Consider the following 15,445-nt stretch of genomic DNA (forward strand, 5'->3'; position numbering starts at 1 on the left):
GTTCATCACCTGATCTTCTGAGTAACAGCCTTGCCTTGCTCTATCTTGGAGTCTTTCTTGAGTTAGCTGCTTATTCTCCAAACCCAGTGAATCTAGTCCTGTCCAGTCCCCTCCCTTTCTTTCTCTGAAATTATTTTTACACTCTTAGGCTCCATTAGCTTGTCATTACACTGATTCTTTCTCTTTTTTTAAGATTTATTTGTTTATTTATTTGAAAGTCAGAGTTACACAAAGAGAGAAGGAGAGGCAGAGAGAGAAAGAGGTCTTCCATCCGCTGGTTCACTCCCCAATTGGGTGCAATGGCTGGAACTGCACCGATCCGAAGCCAGGAACCAGGAGCTTCTTCCAGGTCTCCCACACAGGTGCAGGGGTCCAAGGACTTAGGCCATCTTCCACTGCTTTCCCAGGCCATAGCAGAGAGTTGGATCGGAAGTGGAGCGGCCGGACTTGAACTGGCACCCATATGGGATGGCGACACTGCAGGTGGCAGCTTTACCCGCTACGCCATAGCGCTGGCCCCTACACTGATTCTTGCTTAATCCTTCCAAATCATTCAAAGTGCTTTGTGGAGGGTTGCTGATGTTGGTCCAACTCCCAAACCTAAATCACACAAAAGTCCTTCATTTCTTGGATGGCTCTGCTGCATTTCAGAACTTTCAGTAAGGGTTCCATCTTATATTTTCTTTGCTGTGGAGTATCCTTTCCAGGCTTCCTATTGGATGGCTGACCTTTTTCTAATTAATTTACAGTAGCTCCTTATCTGTGAATGAAAGCAAAAAAGCCCTTTCCTTTATGTTGCCATTTTTTCTTTGTCATTTGTCTTATCTATTTTCTTGGTATAATATATAAAAAATTATTTTGTGGTAGAGATAGAGATAATCTTTCTAAATCACTGGCTAGTTCCTTAACCTGGTCTTTTCTTCACTGAAATACTACCTTTATTACATACTATATTCACTACTATATGTCTTATAAACGCATTTAAGTATATTTCTGAAATTTATATTCTTCTCCCTTCATTGGTTTGTTTATTCCTGGACCTGAAAAAAAACTCATATAATTCCCATGGACTTACAAAAATCACCAGTGTAATATACATACTGTTTTTAGACCATTATGCCTTTGGTAGACACATAATTATTTTCAGAAATAAAAACATAAATCTCTTATTTTCTTGATCCATCGTAGCACATCTTTTGTATTCTTTTAAGTTTCCATAAATGACACAACATGTCATAAAAACTTAGTTACTTCCCTTGCCTCAGTTTCTCCATTTTGGGGAAAGAGATGAATTAATTCATTTTCAACCCTTAGAATAAGTTCCTGGTAAGTATTCAGTGTTAGTTATTTTTATTATTTTTTTTGACAGGCAGAGTGGACCGTGAGAGAGAGACACAGAGAGAAAGGTCTTCCTTTGCCTTTGGTTCACCCTCCAATGGCCACCGCAGCCGGAGCGCTGCGGCCGGCGCACCGCGCTGGTCCGATGGCAGGAGCCAGGGACTTATCCTGGTCTCCCATGGGGTGCAGGGCCCAAGTATTTGGGCCATCCTCCACTGCACTCCCTGGCCACAGCAGAGAGCTGGCCTGGAAGAGGGGCAACCAGGACAGAATCCGGCGCCCCGACCAGGACTAGAACCCAGTGTGCCGGCGCCACAAGGCAGAGGATTAGCCTAGTGAGCCGCAGCGCCGGCCCGGTGTTAGTTATTATTAAAAAGATAATTAAATTAGAGCTCCTTTCATCTTCATCCACTTTGTCTTCCTTTGACAGACTACCTGACACTGAGTAGCATACAAAGAGAAGATTGTTTTGACTTACGATTCTGGTGGCTGGAAAGTGCAAACACATGATGCTGGCATCTGTTGAGAGCCCATGGGCTGCGTCACAATGTGGCAAAGAAGCAGCAGGAACCAAGGCAGGTGGTCTGGTTTATAACAATCCTCTCTCACAAGAATGAAACTGGTTCTGAATTAACTATCTCACTCCTTTCCAAAGGTGGTGCCCCTGAGCTAATTACCTTCTGCTAGGCTCCACCTCTTAAGGATGCACCAACTCTCAGCGCGGCCACACTCGGGACAAAGCTTCCAGCACATGAACCTTCTGGGCTCTCTCAAACCCAACCCAAGCCCAGCACTTGTCTTCCCTCTACCTCTTTTCTATCTGCACTGTCTCCCCAGCTCACAGCCTTTGGTCAGCTTTTATCATCTCTATAACTACAATTAATCCCCTTATACTTTGGACATTATTTGAATTTAGAATTGAGGATATGGGGGCAGGCATTTAACCTGCTGGTTAAGATGCCAGTTAAGATACCCTCATCCTATATCAGAGTGTCTGGACCCAACATATGGCTCTGGCTTCTGGTTGTAGTGTCCCTGCTAATGTGGACTCTGAGAGGCAGCAGCGATGGCTCAAGTAACTGGGTAGGTAGTTGTGGCACTCATGTGGGAGACCTGGATTTAGTCCCAGCTTTTTGGGCATTTGGGGAGTGATCCAGTGAATGGGCACTCCCTCCCTCTCTCTCTTTCTCTCTGATACACAAAATAAAATAAAATAATAAAATATATCAACACATAATATTTCCATTATTGTAATTGTGCTAACATTGTTCACTATTCCATGATTTTGTATTTTTTTGTCATATGCCCTCATTAACTCATTATCTTCTTTAAATATATCCCATCTGTGGTAAGGATGTGGTTATGAAAGATGTATTTCTCAGAAACGTCTTTCCAACTGCAACCTGGACCAGCTGCACTCCGGGCTGGGTGCCAGCTTGTCATTCTGGGTTCCTCTCAACCTGGTCCTGGCTGTTTTGGATTTTAATCTTATTTTGACTGGGGAACATATTCAAGTAATTTTCTTGAAAGAGTGAATGAGAAATAAGCTTTCTGAATTTTCACGTGTCTGAAAGTGGCTGTAGTTTCCTTCTCTGTTGATTGACACTTTTTTATTGAGTATAGAATGTTAGGTTAATGACTGTCTCAGAAAGCTGAAGTTAGGGCATCCAGGGATTCTAACAAGAAATTACATCCTTTCTCCTTTGTGGGACATAGTTTCCCTGCTCTGGAATCTTTTAGGATGGTATTCGCACCCAAACAGTTCTGAAGTTTGTTGAGAATTTTTCACTATTTTGGTCTATATTTTTTCATATTTTCTCTTTTGGTAATGGTTACATGAGTGTATACAACTATCAAAAGTCATAAAAAGTGTAGCATGTTGAGGGTCTGGCATTGTGGCACCCAGCAGGTTAAGCCACCACAGGCATCCCATAGGAGTTCCCATTCAAGTCTTGGCTATTCCACTTCCCCTCCAGCTCCCTGCTAATACATCTGGGAAAGTTGTGGAAGATGGGCTGAGTACTTGGACCCCTGCCAACCATGTGAGAAACTCAGATGGAATTCTAGGTTCCTGGTTTAGCTTGGCCCAGCCCAAGACAACTGTGGCCATTTGGGGAGTGAACCAGCTGATGGAAGACCTCTCTCTCTCTCTCTCTCTCTGCTTGTCAAGTAAATAAATATTTTTAAAAAATATGGCATGTGAATTGAATTGTACATTTAGGAAGCAATTCTGTAGGGCTTAACACCTGTGGTCTAGCACTCAGAATTGGATTACACCATTATGTACAGTTTCCTAGTTGTTTTATGAGTTTGTATGTTTAATGTTTTCATCTTCATCCAAAGCAAGAATTCTTTTGGGCCATGGAACCCTCTGGGCTTTCTGATGCAGCGTATAGACCTCTTTCCACAATAATGTTTAAAAATGTTGAAAATAAAATCTATAGGATTATAAAAAGTCAATTAAATTGAAATAGTCCCCAATTTTTTAAAAAGTACCAAAATTGTGATGGAGTAATATGTTGCTTCTTTATTATCATTTTATTTAACAAGATCCAGTGGAGGGTTGATAGCCTCTCTGCTTTCAAAGCTGTGATGAGTGTATCTCAAGTTACAGATAGCAGCACAATGTGCTGTGACAGTATCTGTTATTTGTGAGTAGCACAGTCACTAGTGTTGCTAAAACTCCTATAGTTTTCATCTACATTTATATCAGACATGCTAAAGTTCAGTTAGAGATTAGGGAAAATGAAAATAGTTTTTTTCCTTCTGAGTTCTTACATCTCCTGAATTTACCCGTATCCCTGACATGGGGTGGGAGCAATTTAAGGGGTGGCAGATTGTGGCTTCTGAAGACGGAGGCATCATCCCCACATGCACTTTCACTTCAAGGCCCTGACACTCCAGCCTAGAGAGGGGAAGTCTGTCTCTCCACCCCTTGAGTTAGCCGGGCTGTGACCAGCAAAATGTGCTGGATGTGTTACTGCCCTGGTTCTGAGGATGGCCCTTGCCTCATCTGTCAGCCTCTGCTTCTTTCCTCATAGAAACAAGACAGCACATACAAAGGACAATTACCCTGATGCCATGGCTCTGTGAAAAGAACAAGCCATGTGAAGGGCCCTGGACTGTGAAACACCATGTGGAAAGTAAAGGCAGCCAAGGAGCATCCAGGTGCCAGACACTTGGCCAAACAGGAATACTGTTTACCTGAATAAAGTACAGAAAAAGGATTCACTTTCAATAAGAAACATCACTCCTGATATCATCAAAATACAATGATATTATACTTGGATTGCACTCACTCATCTTAGAAGTCATTTTTTTTTCAAGGCACTAACATTGCAAAAGTGCGAAAAAATTACGACAAAAGAAAATAAAGGGGCCCCAAGTCAACCTGCAACTTCTGATACTGGCATCCCACAACAGAGTACTGATTAGAGTGCTGGCTCGAGCCCTGGCTGCTCTGTTTCTGATCCAGGTCCCTGAGAATGCACCCAGGAAAACAAAGGAATATGGCCCGAGTACACGGGCCCCTGCCACTCAAGGGGGACCTAGGTGGAGCTCTAGGATCCTGGCCGCAACCTGGCCCAGCCCTGGTTATTGTAGCCATTTGGGGAGTGAACCAGAGAATGGAAGATCTCTATCTCTCCCTCTGTCTTTCATTCTCACTCTGTCACTCTGTGTTTCAAACAGATAAATAAATTTTTTAAAAAATGAAATAAGAATGAGGTATAATTTTCTGTGAGAATCTTATCAGGCTCTTCCTCAAAAGAAGGCAGAGTGGTTCATTGGTTTAAAAGTACAACCTCTTTCTCTCTGCCTCTCCTCTCTCTATGTAACTCTTCCAAATAAATAAATAAATCTTTAATAAAAGAAAACTACAACCTCTAGAAGCTTGAGTTGGATCCCATACTTCTACCTTCCAGCTCTGAGACAACAGGTAAATTATGTTAGCCTCAGTCCTGGCATCTGTAAAACCAGCAGATGTTACTCTAAGTTCCTGGCTCACAGGATTAGTACTACTCAGTGCTATATAAAGGCCTGTAAACGAGCAAAAGAAGCAAAGTTTACTTGTGGGTCACAGGATGTTTTCTGAAATACGGGTATTCCAAGTTCACAAATTACCACCCCTGTGGGTACTTTTTCAGATTTTAATGGAGAATGACTTAGGTATTATCTATAGGCAACATTTATATTATGAAAGTAATAAGGGCCAATGCTTTGGTATAGTGAGTTAAAGTCCCGGCCTACAGCACTGGCATCCCATATGGGCATCAGTTCAAGTCCTGGCTGTTCCACTTTCAATCCAGCTCTCTGCTAGTGTGCCTGAGAAAGCAGTGGGAGATGGCCCAAGTCCTTGGGCCCCTGCACCCATGTGAGCAATCTGGAAGAAACTCTAGGCTCCTGGCTTTGGATCTGCCTAGCTCCACCCATAGCAGCCATTTGGGGAGTGAACCAGTGGGTGAAAGACCTCTCTCTCTCTCTCTCTCTCTCTGCCCATGCCACTGTAACTCTGCCTTTAAAATAAATAAATAAATCTTTAAAAAAGAAACTAATAGTTTTTAAAGTAGTTTTTAATACTTCTTTGCTTTGAAACTGCACTGCATCAGAAGCATTGTAAACTCCTTTCTTATCTCAATCTCTGTCTTTCAGAAGACAAAGGGAGATAATTGTGTGCAAGATGAATGACCTGGACCAAATGTCATCCTCCAGAGATCAGGAAGAGAATCTGCATAGGAAGCAGAAAGGAGGTGAACAAAGTGACTGTTTTACAGACTTAGAAAATTGTCTAACCTACTGTACCAAGGATTTGTGTGCTTTTAGAAAGATCTCTTAATGCTTTTCTGTTGGCTTCTGGGAGGGAAAACACATGTTTCCTACTCTGGAAAGCCTGCTTCACAGCTGGACTTCACGGGGATGGCCAGACCCTGCTTGAAATCACCCAGTTACTGAAGGACACTTGATGATTTGCCGACAGTTCAGTTCTGGAACCATTGCCATGTCAGCCTCAATTTTCAAAGGATTCTTTTATTTATGTGAGAGGCAGAGTGACAGAGAGAGGGAGAAACAAAAAGAGAGATCACCCATCTTCTGGTTCTGTCCCAAATGGCTGTGATGGTTGGGGCTGGGCTAGGCTGAAGCCAGGAGCCAAGAACTCCATCTGGATCTCCCTTGTGAGTGGCAAGGACCCAAGAACCTAGGGCATCTGCTGCTTTTCCAGGTGGGCCCCTGGGTTAGACTCAGTGAGATCAATGAGTCAGGGACAAAGGAGTGGTATTTTACTTCTCTAATTATAGGAAAGAAATGGGGCTATAGCAAGATACTAAATAAAGTTGGAGATATCTACCTCCCACACTCAATATTATACTACTTGAAATTATTCTATTTTATCACTTACAAAACAAAAAACTTTTGTAAGATTAACACTTGGCCTGTTTCTTTTTCTTTCTGCAACACTTAACTTCTTATTAAATTGGTACTAAATTAAGTTGGCTCCACTGTAGAATTTATCTTCAAATTTTAATGTTTATTTTGTAAGCATCCTATTACAGTTGACCTTGGTCTGAAATCAAGTTGCTGTTTCTTTTGGGTTATATTGAGAATGTTGGGTTCTCAGAAAGAAATCCTTGATCAAAGCAAGTTTTAATAAGGTCTCAAGTTCTCCGGTTCTTCCACCAAATTAAACTTCCATCATTTTAATAAGAGTTGTCATCTCAAGATGTGGCATAAGAAGATTGGATTACAACCACATCTCCAAAACTATGCAGAGAGCTAATGAAAAATGACATCTCGTGTTTGTTTCTTTTAACTTCAGTACATTCAGAATAGTAGTGTTTTTGGCTTAAGTGATAAAATCCAGTCTTTTTTATCATTCAACATTTTATTTAACAAACATATACACTATTTAATATGGCACTTTATTAGCTTATTTATTCCTTAGAACAATCCACCAAAGTAGGTACTACTATCCATATTTTCCAAGTGAGGAAACTGAGGCATAGAGAAGTTAAATAACTTGCCGTAAGATTGCAGGCTTGTAAGCAGCAGAGTTGGGAACTGAACCCAAGCATGTTTGTTCCATTACCTATTCAATTCTCTATGTATCATAATGGTTAACAACCCAAACATAAGGGTAATGATGTTGAGTAAAATTCCCCATTGCTCACTTCACTAATAGTCACTTTTTTAGATATTTATTTATTTATTTATTCATTCATTCATTCATTCACTCATTTGGAAGTCAGAGTTGAGAGAGAGAGAGAGATCAATCTTCCATCCACTGGTTCATTCCCCAAATGGCTGCAACAGCTGGGACTGGGCCAGGCTGAACCCAGGAGCCAGGAGATTCATTTGGGTCTCCCACATCGGTGCAGGGGCCTGAGTACTTGGGCCATCTTTCACTGCTTTTCCAAGTGCATTAGCAGGGAGTTGGATTGGAAGTGGAGCAGCTGGGACTCAAATCAGGTTAACCCTCTATGCCAAAACACCAGGCCCACAAGTTTTATTCCCGCCCCCACCCATTTTGTTGATTTCAAACATGATCTACTTGTAGACTATTCTAGGAAGGAAGAGGTGGCCATGCCAATTAGAGCTGTAACAACAAAGGGTGGCATGCTCCTGTTTGATTTTAAACTGTGGATACCAGAATTTACAGTTTGTCCTAGAATGTTTAGGGCAGTTATTGTTTCAAATATTTTATTGCACAATAAGTTCATTCTTTTTGTTATTTGGGCTTGGAAAAATAGGACAGCAGTGACTGTCCTTCCATTCATTTCATAATGAAGTGAGTGAGTGAGGATCCAGACTCAATGGTGCTGAGACGCCCTCACTTTTCTCCCAGCCACCGGTAGTCCTTGCAGTCCCTCTGTGCCTCTGGTCAAGCATTCAATTTTAAAATCTGAGCTCCACTCTCAACCTCTCCTATGATTCATTTAAGCAAAAAATCCTATTGCCTACATAATTTATATAGTTTCCAAAGCTTTTCATGTTATCAGTTTCTAGTTTTTATTGCTAATGCCACATAATTGAGATGGCTTTAGAACTTGTACTTGTTTTACAGACCCTTAAGGAAGTGTACAAAGCTGCATATTCTATTCACCAGAGGGGCTATTGCATCATTATAGGAGAGTTTCTCAAAGCAAAGTCAGGAAATGCCTGCAACAGGATCAAGAGGGGTTGTGTCTAAAAAGGCACATGTTGGACGGACATAGTGGTGCAACAAGCTAAGCCACCGCTTGCATCATGCTAATTGGAATCCCCGCTGCTCTGCTTCCAATCCAGCTCCTTGCTAATGCTCCTGGGATGTGAGTCAAGGATAGCCCAAGTACCTGGGTCCCTGCCATCCTGGGAGATCAGGATGGAGTTCCAGGCTCCTGGCTTTGGTCTGGCCCAGCCCTGGCTATTGTGGGGACTTGGGGAGTCAACCAGTAGATGGAAAATATCTGTCATTTGGCCTTTCAAATAAAAATAAATAGGGGCCAGCATTGTGGTGTAATGGGTAAAGCTGATGTGTGTCCCTGTTGTTCTGATTCTGATCCAGCTCCCTGCTAATGGCCTGGGAAAAGTAGCAGAAGATGATCGAAGTACTTGGGTCCTTGCCACCCATGTGCGAGATCTGGGAGAAGCTTCTGGCTCCTGGCTTATGCCTGGCAGAATCCCACCTATTGCAACCATTTGGGGAGTGAACCAGCAGATGGAAGATATCTCTCTCTCTGTTTAACTCTTTCAAATGTATCAATTAAATAAATTAAAATTTTTAAAGAAAGAAAATAAAGTTTAAAAAATATCCCTGGGCCTTGTTTAACGAATCGGGATATCTGGGCTTGAGACCCTGGAATCTGAAGCTTTTTGAAGTACCCCAGGCTATTCTTATGCATGTTCAAGTTTGAGGACTACTGCTTTAGTTTGATTTCTCACAGCATCTCTGTAACCCATGAGTTTAAAGTGGGGATTCATGAAGAAAACACTACAGCTTTAGAATGATGGAGCTGGTATGGTTAGCACCAGGGTGATATAATTTAGGTCAATCAACAGGTACCTGTGGAGAGCCTAATCTGACTCAGCCCAAGTGTATTCTTCAATAAAGACCATAGGCCTGCGCCATGGCTCAATAGGCTAATCCTCCGCCTGCAGCGCTGGCACCCCAGGGTTCTAGTCCCGGTCAGGGCACCGGATTCTGTCCCGGTTGCCCCTCTTTCAGTCCAGCTCTCTGCTGTGGCCCGGGAGTGCAGTGGAGGATGGCCCAAGTGCTTGGGCCCTGCACTCACATGGGAGACCAGGAGAAGCACCTGGCTCCTGGCTTCGGATCAGCACGGTACGCCGGCCACAGTACGCCAGCCGCAGCGGCCATTGGAGGATGAACCAAAAGTAAAGGAAGACCTTTCTCTCTGTCTCTCTCTTTCACTGTCCACTCTGCCTATCAAAAAAAATAAATAAATAAAGACCATAAATGAGTCTTAATATTCAGCCAAATTAACTAGAAGGAGGGGAGATCACGTAGTTTAAAAACAGAAGTATACTGAGGAACAAAACGTGGTGGTAACTGTGGAGAGAAAGGGCCAAATTCTTGAAGCATCCTGACATAAAAATAATGTAAATTAGTGAAAAATGAAAACATTAGTTACATTATTTAGGGGCAAGTGCTGTGACACAGTTGATGAAGTTGCCACTTGCAACACAGGCAACCCATATCAGAGCTCTGCTTCTGATCCAGCTTCCTGCTAATGCGTTGGGAAGGCAGTGAAGATGGCCCAAGTGCTTGGAGACCCAGATAGAGTTCCAGGCTCCTGCCTTCAGTCTGGCCCAGCCCCAGCTGTTGAGCCATTTGGGGGAGTGAACCAGTGATCGAAAGATCTCTGTCTCTTCCTCTCTAATAAATAATTTTTAAAAGACATTATTTAGCTGTGATACTCATAAAGGCTGGGGCTAAGATAATTCAGTGCTACACTCCTTATGCCAAATATTAGCCCTTTTTGGATTTAAGATTCTCTTTGAAAAATATGATGGAAGGTGTGGTTTCTTTCTACTGAAGGCTAGAAGCAAGTACTTCCTGTTTGTGAGATTAAGTTGAATTGTTTACGTAGTGTTGTGTCTGTTTTTTCCCTTCATTGAGTGGCTTGGCTACTTTGTTTACCTTTTTTTCTTAAGATTTATTTTTTATTTACTTGAAAGGCAGAATTAGAGAGAGAGGAGAGACAGATCTTCCATCTGCTGGTTTATTCTCCCAAATGGCCACAATGGCCAGGGCTGGGCCAGATCAAAGCTAAGAGCCCAAAGCTTCATCAATGTCTCCCACCTGGGTGCTGGGGCCCAAGGAATTTGGCTATCTTCCACTGCTTTCCCAGGTGCATTAGCAGGGAGCTGGATCAGAAGTGGAGCAGCTGGGCCTCATACCATTACATATATGGGATGCCAGCATCATAGGCAGAGGCTTAGCTTACTATACCAAAACGCCAGCCCCTACTTTCCTTACCTTTGACAGACATAATTATAGAACCCTTTGCTAGAAAAAGTGAACCTATTGGTTTCTTTTAAGAAATAAAGACCCATTGCACCTAATTTCCCTTCCTCCCAATATTTTACTGAAATAGAAAATATGTAAAAAATAACAATGAAATCCCAACAGTGCTAGAGAGAGTAGTGTCAGGAGGTCAGATGCTTGGAGAAATTCTTCAAAGAGAAGCAGAGATGACTGCACCAATGAAAAAGTCAAAACAGGAACTTTTGGCAAACCTACCAGAGATGAATGACGTTCTTCTTAGGGGAGCCCAAAGAAGTCATTGTCAGGGTAATTACAGCTGAGTTCCCTGTCCACTGGTCACTCAACTCCTGCCTACAGGACAAAATCTGGAGGCACACTCTCTGTGGAATGGGGGTGCTCTTTTGGGAGTGTGGCTGTGGCACCTTGTGGGAGAAACCAAGTAGATAGAGAAGAACATCATAAACATGAAAGAGGCATGCACAGAGAACCATCCAGCCCAATCACAAGTCAATTCCTTGACCATTTGGATGTGACCCAGATGACATACCACTTTTCTGCCCCTGGTCACTACTGGGCACCTGCTGCCACACCTCCCACCCTTATACAGAAGCTCCAGTCAGCCCTTCCCCTTTAAGTGTGAGTATCCTCTTCAGCTGATGAGTTTGTATCTCCTTTGGACTAGTACTTTCATGGGTAACAACCATAAATGTTTGGAAATATACAAAAATATCACTAATTAAAAGTGCTTGGAAGTAACTGAAAGCAGATATTAGATGTGGGGAGCAACCCGGACTGGACTGAGTTACTGGAATTAAGACTTATTCTATGCATCTGCTCTCCCACAATATGGCACTGCGAGAGGAGAAAACAGCTTCTACGCAGCTGCCTCTTGCCAACTTGAGTGATGACCTCCAGGAGCTGATCCTGCTCCTGATTGGAGGAGAGCAGCGTACTCGGTGTGTGGGCAGCCGAGTTAGGATTGGCGGAGGAGGACTATAAAGGAGGAGAGAGACGGCATGCACCAGGAACATCTAAGGGGAACATCTGAAGGAACACCTGTGCAGGCCCCGAGAGAGCCGGCCGGCGGTGTGCCGCTCCCCTGCGGAAGTGGGGAATGTGGCAGGGGGAACCGCCCTTCCACGGAGGTGGAAGGGATGGTAGCCAACCCGGGAAGAACCAGCAGCAAACCCGGGGAGGGCCGAGCAGATGAAAGAACAGCGCAGGGTCCTGTGTCGTTCCTCCACGAAGACGGGGAGCGACAATTAGAGGGATTCAATACTTGAAAAAAGGGAATAGATTTAAAAAAAAAAGATTTTCTTTATTTACTTGAGAGGTAGAGTTACAAACAGAGAGGAAGAGACAGAGAGAGAGGTCTTCCATCTGCTGATTCATTCCCCAATTGACCGCAATGGCTGGAGCTTGGCTGATCCGAAGCAAGGAGCCAAGAGCTTCTTCCAGGTCTCCCAAATGGGTGCAGAGGCCCAAGCACTTGGACCATCCTCCACTGCTTTCCCAGGCCATAAGCAGAGAGCTGGAACAGAAGTGGTGAGGTTGGGACTTGAACAGGCACCCATATGGGATGTTGGCACTGCAGGCAGAGGCCACAGAGCTGGCCCCATTTTTAAAAGATTTTTAAAAACCATTTACTGATGCTGGCACTGTGGTGTAGCAGGTAAAGCTACAGCCTACAGTGTCTGCATCCCATATGGACACCAGTATGAGTCTTGGCTGCTCCACTTCTAATCCAGCTCTCTGCTATGGCCTAGGAAAGCAGTGAAAGAGGGCTCAAGTCCTTGGACCCCTGCACCCACATGAGAAGACACAGAGGGGGCTCCTGGCTCCTGGCTTTGCATCAGCGCAGCTTTGGCCATTGCAGCCAATTGGGCAGTGAACCAGCTGTTGGAAGACCTTTCTCTTTGACTCTCCCTCTCTTGTGTTTGTAACTCTTTCAAGTAAATAAATAAATCTTTAAAAAATATTTTAAAAAGGTTTATTTATTTGAAAGCTAGGATGAAAGAGACAGAGAGAGAGAGAGAGAGAGAGAGAGAGAGAGAGAGAAAATCTTATTGGTTCATTCCCTAAATGTCAGCAAAGGCTCAGCTGAAGCCAAGAGCCCAGAACACCATCCAGATCTCCCACATAGATGGCAGGGGCCCACATACTTGGACCATCTTTCTCTCCTTTCCCAGGCACATTATTAGCAGGAAGATGAATTGGAAGCAGAGCATCTGGAACACAAACTTTTGTTCTGATATGGAATGCTGGTGTTGCCAGCAATGGCTTAACTTGCTGCACCACAATTCTAGCCACGTTATGGCTTTTAGCATAAGGAGAGGCTCATGTCTGTGTGTGCAGGGGCAGAGGGAAGGTGTGGATACTACATCTCAGATTTTTAAAAAATCCATAGTCTTAATGCCTTGTAGTACAAATTACAATGTTTGAGGGCATCTGAGAAATGAAAAAGACCTCTACCCAATTTAAAGCCAGAGACAGGGAACTCCAAACTCTGTCTATAAACTCTGCCCAGACTCTGTGGCTGACCCCCCATACCTTGAATTAATTATTCACAGGCACCACAGGTAGGCTGAAAAAACTGAGCTGAAATTTGAGCTGTTCCCATGGCAGGGGAGACAACTTTCAGGTTTTTATCCAAATTAACTGACTGCTTAAAACAATCAAGCAAACAGACAAGTAAAACACTAGCTTTCTGGAGAAACATAATAGAATCCAGAGTTTCTAAAAGATATCATTCACAATATCTAAGATACAATCTAAACTTACTCCACAAAAAAAGAAAAAAAAACAAGAAAATATAATCTATGTTCAGGAAAAAAGACAATTGATGAAGACTGGTCCTCAAATGACTAAGATGTTGCAATTAGCACACAAGATTTTTAAAGCATCTATTCAACAAGACATCTGTTGGGGAAACAGACATACAGACTAAAAGGGAAGCCAAAACCAACAATCTCTACTAATCCTCAAAGATCCTTGTGGATTACAACTCATAGAGATTTGAGAAAAAGCTAGAGCATAATAGAGAAGGTCCAAGGTTAATGAACTCAGATAAAACAGGGATGATATATGGAGCATGGAAAAACTTGAAAAATTCTTAGAGGGTTCAGCTGTGGTGAAGTGGGTCCAGTTGACACCTGTGATGTGGGCATCCCCTGTGATTGACAACTAGAGTTCCAGCTGCTCCATTTCTGATCCAACTTCCTGCTAATGCACCTGGGAAAGCAGCAGAAGATAGGTCGAATACTTGGGGCCCTGCTACCCACATGAGAGACCTGCATAGAGTTCCAGCCTCTTGGCTTTGGCCTGGCCTATCCCTGATTGTTGTGGCCATTTGGGGAGTGAACCAGTGGATGGAAGATATCTCTGTGTCTCTCCCTCTCTCTGTAACTCTGTGTTTTAAATAAGTAAAAATAAACCTTAAAAAAATTCTTAGAATCCTTCAGGATATTCATGAGAAGACTGTAATTATAAAATAATAATAGGTCATTATAAAAAGAAACTGTGAGTAAGAAAGAATTCTTGGAAATTAAAAAAAAATAATGAATTTGCTGGAGACCAAGTTGGCGAAATTTCCTAGCATGTAGTAAAATAAAAAAGTAGAAAACATGAGAGAAAAGTTGAGGCAGAATAATAGATGCTGGAAATTCAAGTTTCAGAATGCAATTTCTCTGAATTGAAAGAAAGACAAGTGTTTTTAGTTTGGAGAAAAAAAAATTGTTAAGCCATGCAGGATTAGACAGAAAAACAAAACAAAACAAATAAGTACCCATGCCTAAATATATCTTGGAAAAAATTTTGGAATGCCAAGTATAAACAAAATATCTTCAAAGATACAGGCAAAACCAAGCAAGAACAATTACTTACATCAATATCAAAATTTTCTCATCAGAAATTTTGTAGGTGTGAAGACAACATAATATTGCCTTCAAAGTTTTTGGGGAAAATTGTTTCCAACCTGAATTTACTCAAGAGAGATAAGTGGGATATCAAAGTATAGACACATTTTGATGTGTCAGAATCAGAAAGCTTACTATTCTCGTGCCCTCTGAAGAAATTAGTTGAAAAAATGAAAACAATATATAAGAAAGAGGATACTATGGGGGAGAGCAGAGAACAATGTGAAAAAATCATCAAATAAAAGCCTAAGTATGTCTCATAAAATTAATGCTGCTCACTTGAAGATTTAAAACCAGATATTGTCAACAAGATTATCTGAGGTGATTGAAAGTAGGTAGAAAAACCTTTTGATTTAAAGTTTACATTCTTTTTAAAAGTTTTTGGAAGATTTATTTATTTATTTGAAAAGCAGAATGACAGAAAAACAGAGATATTCCATCCTCTGGTTTATTCCCCAAATGATAGCAACAACCAGGGCTGGGCCAAATCAAAGCTATGAGCCAGAAACTCCATCCAGGTCTCCAATGCGGGTGGCAGAAATCTAAGCACTTGGGCCATTATCCACTAGTGCCTACTTTGCTTCAGATCAGCCCAGCCCCAGCCATTACAGCCTTTTGGGAAGTGAACCAGAGGATGGAAGATCTCTCTCTCTCTCTCTCTCTGCCTTTCAAAATAATAAATCTAAAAAAAAAAAAAAAAAAAAAGATGGTTTAC

General features: G+C 42.3%; 1 long non-coding RNA gene across 2 annotated transcripts in view; it reads left to right on the forward strand.

Moving 5' to 3' along the window:
* LOC149127167 (uncharacterized) overlaps nucleotides 1–15,445 on the forward strand; it is a 93,408-nt gene that overhangs the window by 22,379 nt on the left and 55,584 nt on the right. For both annotated transcript variants that reach the window (XR_016233297.1, XR_016233301.1), the window contains exon 2: nucleotides 5,989–6,086. This is a non-coding gene — a long non-coding RNA (uncharacterized LOC149127167). The remainder of the gene's footprint in view (nucleotides 1–5,988; nucleotides 6,087–15,445) is intronic.

This window comes from Oryctolagus cuniculus, chromosome 4 (genome assembly GCF_051225735.1).
Source record: "Oryctolagus cuniculus isolate XC-2025 breed Fujian yellow rabbit chromosome 4, ASM5122573v1, whole genome shotgun sequence".
Lineage (NCBI taxonomy): Eukaryota > Metazoa > Chordata > Mammalia > Lagomorpha > Leporidae > Oryctolagus > Oryctolagus cuniculus.